This window comes from Mytilus edulis, chromosome 5 (genome assembly GCF_963676685.1).
Source record: "Mytilus edulis chromosome 5, xbMytEdul2.2, whole genome shotgun sequence".
NCBI lineage: Eukaryota > Metazoa > Mollusca > Bivalvia > Mytilida > Mytilidae > Mytilus > Mytilus edulis.
The window spans coordinates 14,230,326-14,248,794 of record NC_092348.1 but is presented as its reverse complement, the minus strand read 5'-3'; the positions used below and the strand labels follow the sequence as shown (position 1 = coordinate 14,248,794).

At 33.2% G+C, this 18,469-nt stretch overlaps 1 protein-coding gene across 4 annotated transcripts in view; it reads right to left on the bottom strand.

Annotated features, from left to right (window-relative positions):
- The window catches only part of LOC139523028 (adenylate cyclase type 2-like), a 116,152-nt gene that overhangs the window by 77,732 nt on the left and 19,951 nt on the right, over positions 1-18,469 (bottom strand). The window contains exon 1 of one of the 4 annotated variants that reach the window (XM_071316772.1): positions 4,850-4,971. The exons of the other annotated variants lie outside the window; for them this stretch is intronic. The gene's annotated coding sequence lies outside the window, so the exon portion shown is untranslated. Of the gene's footprint in view, positions 1-4,849; positions 4,972-18,469 lie in introns of those variants that run through there. 4 annotated transcript variants of the gene reach the window in all.

The following is an 18,469-nucleotide window of genomic DNA, read 5'->3' as shown; positions in this document are numbered from 1 at the left end:
TCATTGGAAACTAATCCCCTCCCCCTCCCCCAAAAATGGATTCTAACCCCCATTAAACCCGTAGATTTGTTATAGTACATACAGTCTTACTAGGCAGTGTCTCTCCTTGTGCAACGGTATATAACTTTGGACATCTCTGCTATTTAATTTTATTCTAGCTTTTATAATTTTTTAAAGACAGATTGACTAGGTTGTCCGTTTTATATACTAGATGCTTCAATTAGCATGAATCGCTCAACTGGCAAAAATGTATACCTTACTAATTTTACCATAAAAATTAACAAAAATATGAAAAAAAACCTCCATTATTATTATAAGATCTTTAGTTACTAATTTATTTTGCAATACATTTCTGTTTATCTACTTTTGAATTATAGTTTCAAACACAACAGGTAAACATGCTAAATTATTCGTTTAAGGGTTGATAGACTTCAGTCATATCGGCATTGTTTCGATATTGTTTTGCTGTTGTCTTTTGTTGTTGATAGTTTTGTCTGGGTATATTTATTTTAAATAAACTTGAAAATCTTATATGAGATTCGTCATAAAAGTAATTCATGGTCGATATTTTTTGGGAGAGTTCTGATTCAGTTATAGTAGCATTTATGTAGGAGTCGTATTGCTGATGATCGTTGTTGTTAATTTTTAAAAAATTTTTTTTTATCTTTTACGTATAGTTTTTAAAATAATAATCTACTAAACAAATAAACATAAATCGTCATTTACAATAACTCGTACAAGGAATCTGTTAATGGTTTCGGTATATCGACCTTTTGAAAACCTTGAACTGCTAACCATTGTACAATTTTCAAAGATTCTGTCTATCTATTTTAGTTATAAAGGTAATTTGCACAAAACTATAATTCGTCAAAAATTGTCCTTTACGTAAGTGATAAATTTATGAATACATTTGGTGTGTGTGTTACATTTTAATGTTGTGTCGTTGTTCTCCTCTAATATCTAATGCGTTTCCCTCAGTTTTAGTTTGTTACCCCGATTTTGTTTTTTCCCCATAGATTTATGAGTTTTGAACAGCGGTATACTACTGTTGCCTTTATTTGGCATATTTATATGCTTATCGTTTTAGTTGTTTTTTTAGTTTTAGATTCTGTCTATGTCTATTATATTTTAATAGGCAAAATACTAAAATAGGTCAACAATTGTCATTTTTACATCGTATGACCTTGACTATACTGTCCTTTACTTCTATTTTGTGTTTCTAACCCTACTGTAGACGTCGATTGATTGTCCGTAATATATGACCTTGACTATACTGTCCTTTACTTCTATTTTGTGTTTCTAACCCTACTGTAGACGTCGATGGTCCGTAATATGATTTCTCAACTATAATCTAGACACTATAAGGATTAATTATGTCAATTTTGTTTGAACCATTTTCTGAGAAGATCTTTGAAATGATTAATAGTGGACGACGACTGACACCAAATGATGACAAAAACTCAGGGTCAGATGAGCTAAAATGAATGAACTACGTAGATTAAAACATCTTTATCAGATAGGGATAAACTTAACTTGACATCCTATCATTATTTGCTTGATAGGGTGTTGCTGCTTACTAGAAATCTAAATGACCATGGATATGTCCAATTTTTACTTAGACGTCGATCTCTTTCCTCGATTGTCACACCAACGAACGCCACTAGCGAACTTTTATATGACATTAGAAACACGACGGTTACCACTAGAGCTTTAGGTTACCCTTCCAGGGCACTTGAGATCACTGTTTTATGCATGGGTGTTGCGTTGCTCAGTATTTAGTTTACTGTGTTGTGTTTTGTAGACTCTTGCGGGAGTTTCTCGCTACATTGAAGACCCATTGGTGGCCTTCGGCTGTTGTCTGCTAGATATGGTCGGGTTGTTGTCGCTTTGACACATTCCCCATTTCCTTTCTCAATTTTATCTTGTTTATCTTTTTGTTATTTTCATTTTTGACCTTGCCATCGTCTGATGATTCAACTTATTATAATTGATAAGCACCTTTGTATTTTCTGTCTCTCTTTTTATCTATTACTTTACTATACTATAACACACTGCGAGACTTTTTATCTATTACTAACTATACTATAACACAATGCGAGACTTCATCATGAAAATTTAACGTTGATCACTAAATCGTGAAAATATTGCCATTAAAGGATTCGAACTGACAACCTGAGTATCCGATACTTAGACAACTAGGCCACTGAAGCCCCTAACCTTGAAAAAAATGTCAAGGTCAAACTGCCATACGAATTTTGTTTGCTTTATACTGCCATACGAATTTTGTTTACCATAAAGCATATGTAGAAATTTTCAATACATAGATTATACAATGTACGTCTCTTTAACCCTCTGAAATATATTTAGCGTAATAATAATTGTTTATACCAGAAAAAGCTGTCCTATATCATACAAGGAGTTTATTAATGAATTCAATATTCTAGCCTTTTGTAATGGCAGCTGAAGAGATATATAATTTATGTCTTTAGGAGACACATTTAACATTCACATAGTACAATTTCCGAACCTTTCTCTTAAGAAATCGGATAACTGATGAATTCTATGTATTGAAGAAAGATTTTGGAATTAATAAAACTACTGCGTACCATAACTGTTTAGGTAATGACAAGGATTAATGTATATCTGTATGTCTATTTCCGTAATATCTCAATTTACAAAACAGGAAGTGTAACTTCGTAATTCTATTTTTTTTTTAATAATTTATAATGTTTTGGCCCTTTTTCATACGCAGACATCACTTAATTTACTACCCGGCGGTGAGAAGTGTACTTTTGACCTGACATTTTGTTTGACTCATATTAAACAATTAATCAGTAATGAATAAAAAACATAAAAGTCAGGAAAATAATATTAAATGTGACTGTACTATGGGATTTGTTTTTTAATATAAATTTCACAAAAATGAATGAATGCAATATGAGAAACACGTAAGATCGATCATATTCACATTGGCTGTACTAATTGAAATAAAAAAAACATTTGCTGAATTGACAAAATAAAATAATAATCTCTCATTAACTTTGTTCATTTTGTAACCAATTAAACCTATAAAAATAAAAACAATAACCTCATGTTCACAGATTCTGTTTATTTCAACGGGTCTCGGAATATAATGTAACACTATAAAACACTATTAAAAAGCAATGTTCTCATAATTATAATACTTTTTATATGTTTCTTTATTACGAACAAAATTTGAAACTTGGAATTTTATCAGTATCTAGGAAATCAAGTAGCGAAGATTCAATTCTGAAAAGCTAAATTAAAAACAAAATCCTCTGTATCAGAGAACAGAAGTCCTTCTCTTACAAAATTCATATCAGACCACAAGGAATCGAAAACTTTAGCTAATGATCCTCGTCTTAGTCCCTCTAAGGACCGAATACCCAAACCTACAATCTCCGTCTCAGTCATCATAGGGACGAGGACATAAACTTGTAATCCCATTATCAGACATCATGGAGCCTTACTTTTAAAATCATATTGTCCGTCTTATCATAGATATCAGAACAGTAATTTTGTTCCACATCAAAAGATTAATATGTGATGCTTAAATCGACAAGGAGTTTAAGAGTATTGAGGACTGACATTTCGAAAAGTTTTGCCAAAAACTGAGTTAGTAAAACTATTCCTGGGGTAGTAGTGAAGAACTTAAATTCAAAGGGACTAATCATTAAAGGTGGCATACTCTGGTTGATTGTTGCGGTCATTGTATCAAGACTACAAGGAAACCCATGGAATGAACAAAATAGCAAAAAAAAAAAACTGGCCTGAGTAGTCAATGCTTTCTTGCATCACATGACACCAATGCAAGACATGAAAAAAACATGTCCAAACTGAAACAAAATCGATGTAAAGATTAAATGTATTTTCTTCATTTTCAATATAAGAAAAAGAAACTAAAAGACCTCGTTAGTCAACTGTATGTGCTGTCCCAACCTTAAAGTTCTAAGATCGACTAACACTATTTAATTCACTTATGTCTGTTGTCGTACCATATTTTTTTTTTAACCCTATATATATAGTTTATGTTCAAGGCTATATTTGATAATTTTATTGTCGTACTCTTTTGATTGGACTTGCATACATTTACTTTCAGACTTTAAAAAACGCAAAAAAGATTTAAAACTACAATAGTTAACGTGTATAGATATTACTGAAAGAAATCTAAAATAACCATCGCACTGCGAAGTCTTTGGTTCGCTTGAAAGCTAACCCTATTTAAAGAAAAACAATATGGGGTTTTAGTATATAATGAATGGTACCATCGTGGAGTTGTCCTACAGGTTCAGATATACTTTAAAATGACCTACAGGTTATGTTTGACACGTTTTTGATTCGGTTAGACGCTAACCCTATTTGATGAAAAACAATATGGGGGAATAAGTAAATATTAAATGGTACCATCATGTCGTTGATCTACCGGTCTAGATCAAGTTAAATATGACCTAGAGGTTATAGTTGACACTTCTAGCATATAACATGATATTATAATACAAAATGTTGAATCCCGTTACTAAGTACCTACTAATACAGCTAAGCTTTTATGTATTATTTTTAAACTGTCACATTTAAAATGACTTTAAACAATAAACGGATTAAAAAGGCGAATCTGTATCTGTAGATAAAAAAGGAAGTAAAAAAATAACACGTGCAAATCACCCGTACTGAAACATTCATGAAAAATTTACTTTAAATACCCACTATAAATTTAGAGTTTTTTGCATATCCATCTCATATACTTAAACACATAGTTTACAGAGAAATGTAACATCATAGATATGTATATATGTAACCTTGTGAAAATAAAACTTAATAATTTACTTACTTTGAAAACAGGAATAACGGCAAAACGCATAAAATTTCCTAATTGTAATATTTTTTTAACTTCCTCACAATTGATTGTTAAATGATTTATTTTAAACATCCTTTTGATATCTGAGATATAACTGTCCTCATTTGAACAGTCGTATTTAAGCCATCACTATGAATAGTATGAAATGAATCGGTATATACCTCTGATTAAGTGTCGGGATCAATATTTCTGTGTCAACGACAAATCCGTGATATTTTTATCAGATGAAATCGCAACCTGTTTATTGACACTTTTAAAACTTCGCTCTTTTAACACGATAATTTCAACAATGCTTGTCAGTCGAATAATATTTAAAGGTTAAATTTGTTTTTTTAAATAATGAATAGTTTTATTTTCAGCTCACAGTTAATATTATGTTCGTACTATATCAGAGACATATACAATGTATTATAATAGGTCTCTGGCTATTTGATCTTATCGTAGGCCAACAAAAGTTAACCTTCACCTATTACTTAAAAAAATGAGTCTTTTACCGATCCAAAATTGGAGCAGGGGTTGTTTACCATTCAATAGCATGTGAATCCACATTAGCTAATTGTTCTTATCGGTAAATGAATAGTTTTCCTCGTAGTATTTGTGGACTGTTGTCGTTTTCCTATTTACGCCATAACAGTTTTTATCTTTGTCTTTTAGTTTGTATTTTTGGTCCATAAATTTTGAATTTCGATAAAGGAGTTGGAACATGTAAAAAATCGTAGGAATTAGTAAAGCAACACAAATTATCTCCTTGTCCGTATGAATTGATCATCATACGACGTTCTCAGATAGGCGGAGGATGTACCCGCACTACTGTGATAACAATTGTTAATCTTTTATCTTGTAAATAGTGAAGACATAAAAAAATCAAATCCTAATACACTGTGTCTGTATATTATTAAGTCCTATTTCAGACTATGCATATATTGAGAATACTGAAATAGAAAATGGAAAAGGGCAGGTGTCAAAGAGACAACAAGGCACTGAGAATGTACGAGTCTAATAAAGAAAGTTAACTCTGATTAAAATAATTTCGCCGCCCATAGGTAAACATCAACTCAGATAAACTATTATACCAAAATACCATAGGGACAAATATAACGTCTATTATGGCTTAATTTTAAATAGTTTACCCGGCTACATCAAAGTGAAGTGGATTCTTATAAAGTAATTGATATCGACATCTTTATAGGTCATATCTTATAGATTATCAACGAAAAAGAGGCTCCAAGGTGCATGTATCACACACCTGGGCTCACCGTGCACCTACATGACCAAAATTGTATAATTATTATCTATACTATTAAACGAGACCTCATTTTGTGTGTCGCTTCTCTTCCTTCCACAATAAATTAATCATCATGACTCTGTGTTCTTTAGGTAACATACGTAGTCGCATTTGTCATCCATTCTCATGGCTATTCAGACTGCCGGAGTTATTTTGGTATAAAAACGAAAAAATAGATGTCCGGATATTGTTTCCGTTATAAGACTGACTTTTAGTCATACATAAGACTTCCGGTTTTAAACATGTACAAGAACAACCAATCGTGCGATAGATTACAAGAATGAAAAATAAATAAGCCAATCAGAGCGTTCTCCATATCAGGGTTTTTAGATCTCAAGAACCACAACTATTATACCTCCTTGGATACAATTATGTTTTCGCATTTATCCACCTGTGAACTACGATCATACTACTATAATGTACTCTGTCCACTTTTTATGAAATATTTGCTATCTAAGGGGTCATACCAGTTGCATATATATATTGAAATAAGTAAAACATGGGGAAACAAGAATGAAAAAATATAGTATACGGATGCCACATCGACACTATCATTTACTATGTTTAGTGGACCGTGAAATGGGGTAAAATCTCTAATTTGGCATTAAAACTAGAAAGATCATATCATAGGGAACAAATTTACTAAGTTTCGAGTTGGTCGGACTTCAACTTCATAAAAAAAACTACCTCAACAAAAACTTTAACCTGAAGCGGGACAGACGGACAGACGGCGAACGAACGGACGAACAGACTAGAAAACATAATTCCCATAAATAGGGCATACAAATTTATTGTTGAAAGTGAAAACTTTAACCTGAACGGCTGAAGATGGACAGAAGGACGGACGAACGAACGAACGGACGAACAGACTAGAAAACAAAATTCCCTTATATGGGCCATAAAAATTTATTGTTGAAAGTGAAAGTAGTGATTTGGTCAAAATGAAAGTAGGGGAGCGATTAGAGGGAGGCAGGACATATTCGGGACGTCGGGATACTAATGGTCTAAAAGCAGTTTCATTTATTTCATATTTGAAGCGGTGCAAATTTTTAATTTAATTAGACTTTTACCAAAAAAATGCTTTGTAGCAAAGGGGAAGAATAATTGTGGTGTAAGGCCAGAAAAACGAAAAATAATTGAATTTAACAGAAAGGAAACACAGAAAGGACTTTGGAAAAAAGGGAGAGGGCTTTTGATACCTTATATGAAATTCTCAAGTCATAATATCTTTTACAAAAATTCATCCTACAACAGTTTACAAGCTGTATATGCCCGCGATTTCGCGGGTGTGTTCTAGTGTTCTTTAAAAGAGGTGGGATACACATTTTAACATATGAAATAAACCATGTAGTTGTGCTTTAGATGTTTCAAATTTTGTTTAAATTGGCTTAGTTGTTTCCAAGAAGAACAAGTCACAAACATTTGTGGAATTTTAGATTACAATGGAAAGTAAATCTAAATACGGCTTCAAAAACAAGCGAGCTGTAATTTTCTAAGAGAAAGGTGATAAACATATGGTCGAATATTAGTAACACAACATGGCCACAATATCTCTTTATTAAACATTTGGAGAACGGCTCAATGCTGACTTTTGTTATAACTGACTTAACTTTTAAATGAATTTCCCTTTAGGAGTGGCTTTGTTGTAGTCATGACATTCCTTGATTACGATCTTGGATCCCGAGATACTACCATTTCGGTAACATGCCTGCCAGAAATGCCCCAGAAGTGCCAGTGGTTCTGTGTAAATTCAAAAAAATAGAGCATGTGTTTTTTGTCTTTTACTTAATTTGAATAAGGACGAACGAATACCGAGAAACATCACAATATCTGGTCAGCTTGGAAAACACACCGGAGTTCAGTTATAAAATTCAATTTCTACATAGAAAGGTACGTGCTTAAACATAGCCACTAGTACACGGCCGACACTCGGCTAACCGAGAGATTGGTCGGTTAATCTATATTGAGTATGCGGCTATATGGGAGATTTATAGATTATTACATGGCATTTTCCATATGGCCCTGGTATCAGCCCTAGACTCCCATATCAAGCCAGAGGGCTTTAGCCCGAGGGCTTGATATGGGTCGTGGGCTGATACCATGGACCATATGGAAAATGAAATGTCATAATCTATTTATCACATATTTTCAAGCAGGAGAAAGCAAATAGCTTACACCTAATTATGTTTGATATTTCATCAAAAATCAAAAAGATATTTAACAAAAAAAAGGATAAATGTATCACTGTGAGTTAAAAAAAAGTTCGTATCACAGTAGGGTAACAACGTTTTGTGAAAAGTTTCAGAAATAATTAACAATAAATATACTAATTCTAAGAATTGCAAATATTAAACGACTTTAAAGTGTTACATTACAAATGTTAAAAAATGCTTAGGAAGAATCCTATATCGCTACTCATTCCAATGTGGCGTCATATATTTTCTAAATTCCTCATGACGTCAAAATTTTACGGGAACTTTTGTGATTTTCACTGTTGATTTCTACTTTTTTCTTCTACAGCACATTTGTAACTTTTTAAATTTCTTTTCATTGTGTTCAACTTGTTTACAAATAGCCTTTGATTGACAGGTTACCGGAAGTTAAACTCGGGGGCTTGATATGGATTTCGAGGGCTGATATCGATATCGGCCCTGAGGGCTGATAACCAACCTTGAATTCCGGCTATTATTGGCCATGCAAAAACGTACATATCAGTACAAAATATGTGATAATGATTTGTTAATCGGGTTGGCTATACGTCTGTTAAGAGTAAAACGCACAATTTAATGTTAAACTCTATCAAATATACAGATTTTTGGCATATTATAAGAATGAAATCAAAAAAAGAAAAGTGTCTGACAAAATGATATCTGTCATAGCACATTTTCCACCTTTAAAATATTTCATAGTCTGCGCAGTTTTCAGTAAAAGTAAAAGGCGTCGCGCAAGTATGTAGTATTTATGACTACACGCATAGCAATTTTTTTTAATAAAAGGCGAAACAAACAATTTTAGATATCATTTAAAAGACACAAAATACTACTTTGGTTCTTGCATATAAATTGACATTAGTAAATATTTCATAATTGTAATATAACGTGAGTAATACCACGTTTTAGTGAAAATTATGGGTTATAAAGTCTGTTAATGGGTTGGACAATTGAAATTGTGTCAGTTAAGAGTTATTTAGCCACGAAAATTTGCTACCTTTATATTTTCCCATTGAAAAACTTAAGAATGAGAGATTCTTGAGTAAAAAAAATGATAACACGGTGCAGCACTATCCTTCCAGTAAACGCATTTTTATTTTGACTTTCTTTGCATTTTATTGAAGAGTGTGTCACTTCAATATAGCGTGATCTGGGTTGGCCGCTGGAATATGCATGAATTTATTATTAACGATTTCAATCAGCCTTAATTTTTGTGTCTGCAAAAAGTAGCATGTTCTCAAATCCGACTGAACGTATCTTTCTAATACAACACAGGGTACATATAACGTGTTGTCGTTCTCATATGCACATGATATTTGTCACTGGACGTTTAACCCTAATTCGTCAGCATCATCCAATTGGTTCTTGTCTTCTATTACTTAATCATCTCATTCTAAAGAAGTAAATGGAAAGGAGCGAATGCAGCTACATTTGGTTGTATTAAGTTTAAATTCATGTTATTCCGTTTAGTTCCTTTTCTACATATGTGCAGTGGAGAACTGCAGTTGTCCACATGTAAACTTCAAGCATTTGTTACCAATATGAGGACATCGCAATCCGTTACTGTTTCAACACCCAGGGTGGTTTCATGTCCTTATTCTTAAACAATTATTGTTTTTTTCTCTCTTTTTTAGCAATGCATCACTCTCTACTGTCCTTATCTTTTATTTATATTCTGTATCTCCATCCAGATTCTCGTGTATACCATGAGGGTCGGATTGGGGTGTTGATTATTTCTGTATTCTTTAAATTGTTATGTTACTTTTCTGTACATTTTATTTATCTTACTCATTATTCTTTCTCTATTCTTTATATTTAGGCATCCCAATATATTTTTACTTACTGATGTTTACTGAGTTACATTACGACGTTATTCTCTGATTTATATACTGGTTACCAATGTAGATGACAAATTGGTGTCATTCATGACAATAAAACAGAATCCACAGAATATATGCGACCATTCTCGGATAAAATTAATTTTACTTTAATTTAACACTTTTTGAAACCACTTTTATCAATTTTCAATATCCATTGCCTAAATTGTTAATCGTTCATGTGTTTTGTTTCCGTATATTTTATATTCCATTGCTCATGTTTTGTTTCCGTATATATTTTATGTTCCATTGCTCAAGTGTTGTTTCCGTATATTTTAGCCGCTCGTCTTGAGCCTACCAAATTAACACACTATATAGTAATAAAATTATACTTTTATTGTCATTCATAACTCTTAACAGACCAATTAACAGACCGGGTTTTATACATCCGACCCATTAACAGACCAGGTTTTAAAAAAAGATTGATTTATGTCACCAAAAAACGGATTTTCGTGTAGATTTTTCACACATTGATATCAATTTGGTTAACACACATAATGCCTGTCTTTTTTCGATGTTCAAAATATTGCATGCAAGTAAATTCAACACATGTGTTATTTTGTGTACATTTTGTGTGTGTAAAATGTGTATAAATTTATTGATGAGTAACTTGCTTTTTCATTTTATAGATCGTATATAGAAGCTAGAAAAATAATAATTACACCACTGGATTCAGTACATTGAATAGTTTTGTTAGACATAAATATTTTGTATGATAAACATATATTTAAAAGGTTATACAATGAAACATGCTGAGTTTTCAATGATTTTCTCGATAACACCTGATTAACAGACTTTAGCCAACCCGATTAACAGACCAACCGCCGATATAGCCGCATACTCAATATAGATTAACCGACCAATCTCTCGGTTAGCCGAGTGTCGGCCGTGTAGTAATGAATTAGAAGAATGCAATGTTTATAAACACAATCATGTGCAAGTTCATAATATTTCTCTCATTGTATCTAAATTTGGAACGGACGCGTGACGACAAATTTTTTTTAAAACCATAAACAGTCTAGTGACATTGATGCAAATAATGAAGAACATTGTTTGTCCATTAAACAGTTGTGTACATATCTGCTTCTAAAAAAACACTAATCTTCAGGCACATATCCTTTAACAGCTGTTACTATGTTTGTTTACCTAAATATTATCAGATATGACAAGGTTACAGACACCTGAACTTCAGGAAATTTGGCTTCATGAATGTTTAATTATAAATGACCCTGCCATAACTTGTAGTACATGCATACATGTACATGACATAAACACCAAGCATACTTAAAGGTTTTTATTTCATGTTAAATGACCCATGTTTAGACGCATTTAAAAATGACGCAAAGAAAACTTCCATGCTTTTCGGCGTATTTGGATCGAATTCGAACTCTGACTGCTAAGTTTGGTTCTTAACACATTGTAATTGAGTTTTATAAAATTGGGACGCGGAAAACTTAAGTTAGTGTGTTAAAATGAAAATGTAACGAACGGAATAACGACCAAGGGTTACACGTGGCATATACATTGGAGGCATGCTATGTTTATTCAAATGTTCCATCAGAGACCTGTTATATTTCTCTGGCTCAATCATGAAACAAGTGTAAAATAAGTGCTCCCTTTCTAATACGCCTTTTTTATAACGACCATGTAAAAACCACAAAAGTTTATAACTTACTAGCCCGTGTGTGACCTTTGCCTTCTAAGTCATCGTTTGCTTCGAGACTATAAAATTAATGTAAGGCATACTCTATCATTTGTCAAATATCTACAATATTTCTGATATTTCTTAATATCACCGACATGTAAACTAATTTTAATTTGTAAGTGCAAATTAATTTGCTATTACTTTTTAAAGTAACAGCAATTCATAAGTTCATATTAACGAGAAAAAAGTGTTGAAGTTCAAATTAAAATTCAATAAGTATGAAAGACGTGAAGGATGCTTTTGGCAAAAGAGTGTTTGTCAGCAGGTTTGACTTTGTGGTCAAACTGTACGAGTTGATTTTGGCGCTAGTTTGTATTACTCATATATAAATAGATTTCTTAGTATCAAATTCATTAGGACAATTATAGTGATGAGTATCGAATTCATTAATTTATTACGTTTTACCAACAAAAATAATCTTCCAGTTTTAATCCAAATCATGAGCAGAGTCATTAGACATTTCAGTTAAATCAGATTGTCTATGCCACAGTTTTTTTAGAATGTATTTGATCTCACTAAAAAATGTCACTGACACAATAAGTACAGTTGTCCATGGTCTTTGACAAGCAAGATAACAAATTCTACGAGTAGCATTTAAAACACAGAAAGAACATGACCTTCCTGCTCGTTAGAAAAATGAAAAATGACCACAAATCTTTTTTTAAAGTTTCCCTAGATGTATTGTATACGTTTCCTAGTCTGTATGCTTGTGTGACTGTCTGTTTCCCTAGATGTATTGTATACGTTTCCTAGTCTGTATGCTTGTGTGACTGTCTGTTTCCCTAGATGTATTGTATACGTTTCCTAGTCTGTATGCTTGTGTGACTGTCTGTTTCCCTAGATGTATTGTATACGTTTCCTAGTCTGTATGCTTGTGTGACTGTCTGTTTCCCTAGATGTATTGTATACGTTTCCTAGTCTGTATGCTTGTGTGACTGTCTGTTTCCCTAGATGTATTGTATACGTTTCCTAGTCTGTATGCTTGTGTGACTGTCTGTTTCCCTAGATGTATTGTATACGTTTCCTAGTCTGTATACATTGTATACGTTTCCTAGTCTGTATGCTTGTGTGACTGTCTGTTTCCCTAGATGTATTGTATACGTTTCCTAGTCTGTATACATTGTATACGTTTCCTAGTCTGTATGATTGTGTGACTGTCTGTTTCCCTAGATGTATTGTATACGTTTCCTAGTCTGTATGCTTGTGTGACTGTCTGTTTCCCTAGATGTATTGTATACGTTTCCTAGTCTGTATGCTTGTGTGACTGTCTGTTTCCCTAGATGTATTGTATACGTTTCCTAGTCTGTATACATTGTATACATTTCCTAGTCTGTATGCTTGTGTGACTGTCTGTTTCCCTAGATGTATTGTATACGTTTCCTAGTCTGTATACATTGTATACATTTCCTAGTCTGTATGCTTGTGTGACTGTCTGTTTCCCTAGATGTATTGTATACGTTTCCTAGTCTGTATGCTTGTGTGACTGTCTGTTTCCCTAGATGTATTGTATACGTTTCCTAGTCTGTATGCTTGTGTGACTGTCTGTTTCCCTAGATGTATTGTATACGTTTCCTAGTCTGTATGCTTGTGTGACTGTCTGTTTCCCTAGATGTATTGTATACGTTTCCTAGTCTGTATGCTTGTGTGACTGTCTGTTAGTAATGGGGCTGCTATCTCATTAACATATACCCACATCTTTTGTATCAAACTGTTGTCGTACTTGCTAAGTCTTTATGTTTTTTATACGTTTCCAAGTTTGTATGTCTGTTAGTTATTTTAGATATTGGTTTTCTGTCTCATAGACATAAAACCATCTCTCTGTGATTGAACATTGTGTTGTACTTGCTTGGCCTTTATGTACTTTAAACGTTTCCCAGTTTGTATAATTATGTTTGTTAGTTTTTTTAAGTTATTGGGTTGCTATCTCACTGACATATGTCCATATTTCTTGCATTTGACATTTTTTGTGCTTGCTTGGCCTTTATGTATTTTAAACGTTTCATAGTTTTCACAATTATATCTGTTAGTTATTTTAGTTATTGGGTTGCTGTCTCTCTGACATATACCCACATCTGTTATTTAACATTGTGTCACGTGTGAACTTGGTTAGCCTCTATGTATTTTATTCGTTCCCTGGTAACCGGACAGCTTATTACCCTATCAATTTTAACACTGATTAGACAGGGTTATGTCTACATCAGAAATGAGTAAATATTTGAAGAAGAGACCAGATCCTTCTAGTAATGTATAACATGCAATTAAAGGAGGACAAGCATTATCAATATCTGTCAATCGGTGAAATGTGATAAAGACACAATGGAATTAAATAAATTTTATAAAAAGGCACATTTGTCAATTAAAATAAATAACATATCATTCGATCATCTATCAAACAAAAACCATTAATACATTGAACGAATTAACCGAACTGTGCATTTTGAAATTAGACTAAAAGGTTATCATTAAACAGGGGATGGTATCACTGTTTAAATAAATACCCCGTTGAATTAATTGAGGAATCATGTTCACTGATATTTATCCGCGTTTAAAACAAGTTTAACAGCATGTGTTAAAGAGAGATCAGTGATTTTGTTTCAGATAGGATCATATGTACAGGTATAAAGTTCACCCTTTCATTTAGATTCTGTTGGTAACAAAACTCTGGTTTGATATGCTCAGACTAAAAAAAAATTACATCAAGTTGAATGATTGTATGTCAGCTATTTTCTAAAAAATGAACTCAAATATAAAAAACAAGAATGTGTCCATAGTACACGGATGCCCCACTTGCACTATCATTTTACATGTTCACTGGACCATGAAATTGGGGTCAATACTTTAATTTGGCATTAAAATTAGAAAGATCATATCATAGTTTACATGTGTACTAAGTTTCAAGTTGATTGGACTTCAACTTCATCAAAAACTACCTTGACTAAAAACTTTAACCTGAGCTTCACACTATCTTTTTCTTTGTTCAGTGGACCATGAAATTGGGGTCAACACTTTAATTTGACATTAAAATTAGAAAGATCATATCATAGGGAACATGTGTACTAAGTTTCAAATTGATTGGACTTCAACTTCATCAAAAACTACCTCGACCAAAAACTTTAACCTGAAGCGGGACGAACGAACGAACGAACGAACGAACGAACGGACGAACGGACGAACGGAGGCACAGACCAGAAAACATAATGCCCCTCTACTATCGTAGGTGGGGCATAAAAATGATATCAGGAATCCAAGAATAAAATAAAGGTCATGGTGACGATGTTTTTTAACAAATAAATTTACAGCTCTCTAAACACATCTTTCCACTAAAAATATTGCCTTAGTATTTGAAATCTATATACTGGTCAGTACCCCAAAGATAGATGTGCACAATAAAGCATACTGCTGCATATGTTTGATAATAAGTCCAAAGCAAAGGCAGTATCTATCAACTTCATTAAACTTCATTAAACCCAACTACGATATAGCCTGTTTTGCTTTTATATATATAGATATAGACACCACAAAAATAAAGCCAAATAACGTACGAAGTTGAATGAAACTGATTCAATCAGACTTGGTTGATATATTCCATCTTTTCAATTTCAACATATACCGATTCACTAAAGTAATTAATTGTTAGCAGTCTTTTTAACTTTGGCCTATGACTAGAGTGTCGCTCACCTGACATTTTTGTTTACAATTGAAGCATAAAATAATGCCATCATTATACTTTTGCTTCAGTTTCAGAGATATATGCTAAAAACTGAATTTTACCTCTATTTTTAGCCATGTCGGTTGGCAGGCGGTGGTTATCGGACACATTTTTAAAACTAAATACCCTCATGATGATCATGGCCAAGTTTGGTTAGAATTGTCTCAGAAGTTTCATAGGAGAAGATTTTTGTAAAAGATTACAAAACAAGAGGCTGTCACAACGGCAGCAAACCGGATTTATTAACATTTATTTGTGTCCTGGCAATATCACAAGAACCATTACTGATGAATAGTGAAAGTGACAATCGTCAATATCAAATTTGACCTCCATTTTGTTATCAGTATCAACATATTAAATTTGAAAATCTTAGATTGAATGGTTCATGAGTAAATGCAACAACGTGAATGGAAACGTCATTTTACGATCTTTCAAGAACCATAACTCCTGAACGGTAAAAGTACTCCTGAACAGTAAAAGTCAAAATCGTCATTATTGAACTTGACCTCTATTTTGTCATCTGTAACAACATATAAAAATTTCAAAAGCTTTGGTTGAATGGTTCATGAGAAAATGCACGGACACGACTGGAAACACCATTTTTCAATCTTTCAAGAACCGTAACTCCTAAACGGTAAAAGTCAAAATCGTCATTATTGAACTTGACCTCCATTTTGTCATCAGTAACAACATATTAAAATTTGGGAAGATTTGGTAGAACAGTTCATGCGTAAATGCACGGACACGACTGGAAACTCCATTTTTCAATCTTTCAAGAACCACAACTCCTGAACGGTAAAAGTCAAAATCGTCATTATTGAACTTGACCTCTATTTTGTCATCTGTAACAACATATAAAAATTTCAAAAGCTTTGGTTGAATGGTTCATGAGAAAATGCACGGACACGACTGGAAACACCATTTTTCAATCTTACAAGAACCATAACTCCTGAACGGTAAAAGTCAAAATCGTCATTATAGAACTTGACCTCCATTTTGTCATCAGTAACAACATATTAAAATTTGGGAAGCTTTGGTAGAACAGTTCGTATGTAAATGCACGGACACGACTGGAAACTCTATTTTTCAATCTTTCAAGAACCATAACTCCTGAACGGTAAAAGTGACAATCGTCAATATCAAATCTGACCTCCATTTTGTTATCAGTATCAACATATTAAAATTTGAAAAGCTTAGATTGAATGGTTCATGAGTAAATGCAACAACGTGAATGGAAACGTCATTTTACGATCTTTCAAGAACCATAACTCCTGAACGGTAAAAGTACTCCTGAACAGTAAAAGTCGAAATCGTCATTATTGAACTTGACCTCTATTTTGTCATCTGTAACAACATATAAAAAATTCCAAAGCTTTGGTTGAATGGTTCATGAGAAAATGCACGGACACGACTGGAAACACCATTTTTCAATCTTTCAAGAACAATAACTCCTAAACGGTAAAAGTCAAAATCGTCATTATTAAATTTGACCTCCATTTTGTCATCAGTAACAACATATTAAAATTTGGGAAGCTTTGGTAGAACAGTTCATGCGTAAATGCACGGACACGACTGGAAACTCCATTTTTCAATCTTTCAAGAACCACAACTCCTGAACGGTAAAAGTCAAAATCGTCATTATTGAACTTGACCTCTATTTTGTCATCTGTAACAACATATAAAAATTTCAAAAGCTTTGGTTGAATGGTTCATGAGAAAATGCACGGACACGACTGGAAACACCATTTTTCAATCTTACAAGAACCATAACTCCTGAACGGTAAAAGTCAAAATCGTCATTATAGAACTTGACCTCCATTTTGTCATCAGTAACAACATATTAAAATTTGGGAAGCTTTGGTAGAACAGTTCATATGTAAATGCACGGACACGACTGGAAACTCTATTTTCCAATCTTTCAAGAACCATAACTCCTGAACGGTAAAAGTCAAAATCATTTAGTTGTCAGTAACAACATATTAAAATTTTAAAAGCTTTGGTTGAACGGTTCATGAGTTAATGCACGGACAACATTTGATTGCCGCCCGCCCGACCGACCGCCCGACCGGCCGCCCGCCGTACATCCCCAAATCAATAACCGACTTTTTTGTCACAAAAATCCGGTTAAAAATGAAAAATTGTTAAAAATTGATTTTGCAGGCCAATAACTCATTAAGGGGTCAATTGACAATTTTTGTCATGTTGACTTATTTGTAGATCTTACTTTGCTGAACCCTATAGCTGTTTACAGTTTATCTCTTTCTATAATAACGGGTTGTCTGATTCATCTGAAAATTTCAGGGCAGAAAGATTTAAACATGATGAACATTGTTGCCCTCTAAATGCTTTAGTTTCACAGATAAAAGCCAAAAACTGCATGTTTATCCCTATGTTCATTTTTTAGCCATGACGGCCATGTTGGTTGACAAGCGTGGACATCGGACATATTTTTTAAACTAAATATCCCAATGATGATTGTGGCCAAGTGTAGTTAAATTTGGCACAGGAGTTTCAGAGGGAAAATTTTTGTAAAAGTTAACGGACGACGACGAGTCACGGAATAGAAGTTCCAAAAGGAAATTATATTCTGGAATATTATTTCCACAGGAATAAATAATACAGTATATATGTTCCTAACGAAATAAATGGTATTGAATATTTGTTCCAACAAGAATAGATATTATGATAATGTTTATAACAAAGTTTCCATTGACACTTCTGTTAGATGGAACAAATATACGTTGACAGTCGGACGACGGGTGATCATCTCGTAACCCTTGGCTAGCGAAGATGACGGGTGATGAGAA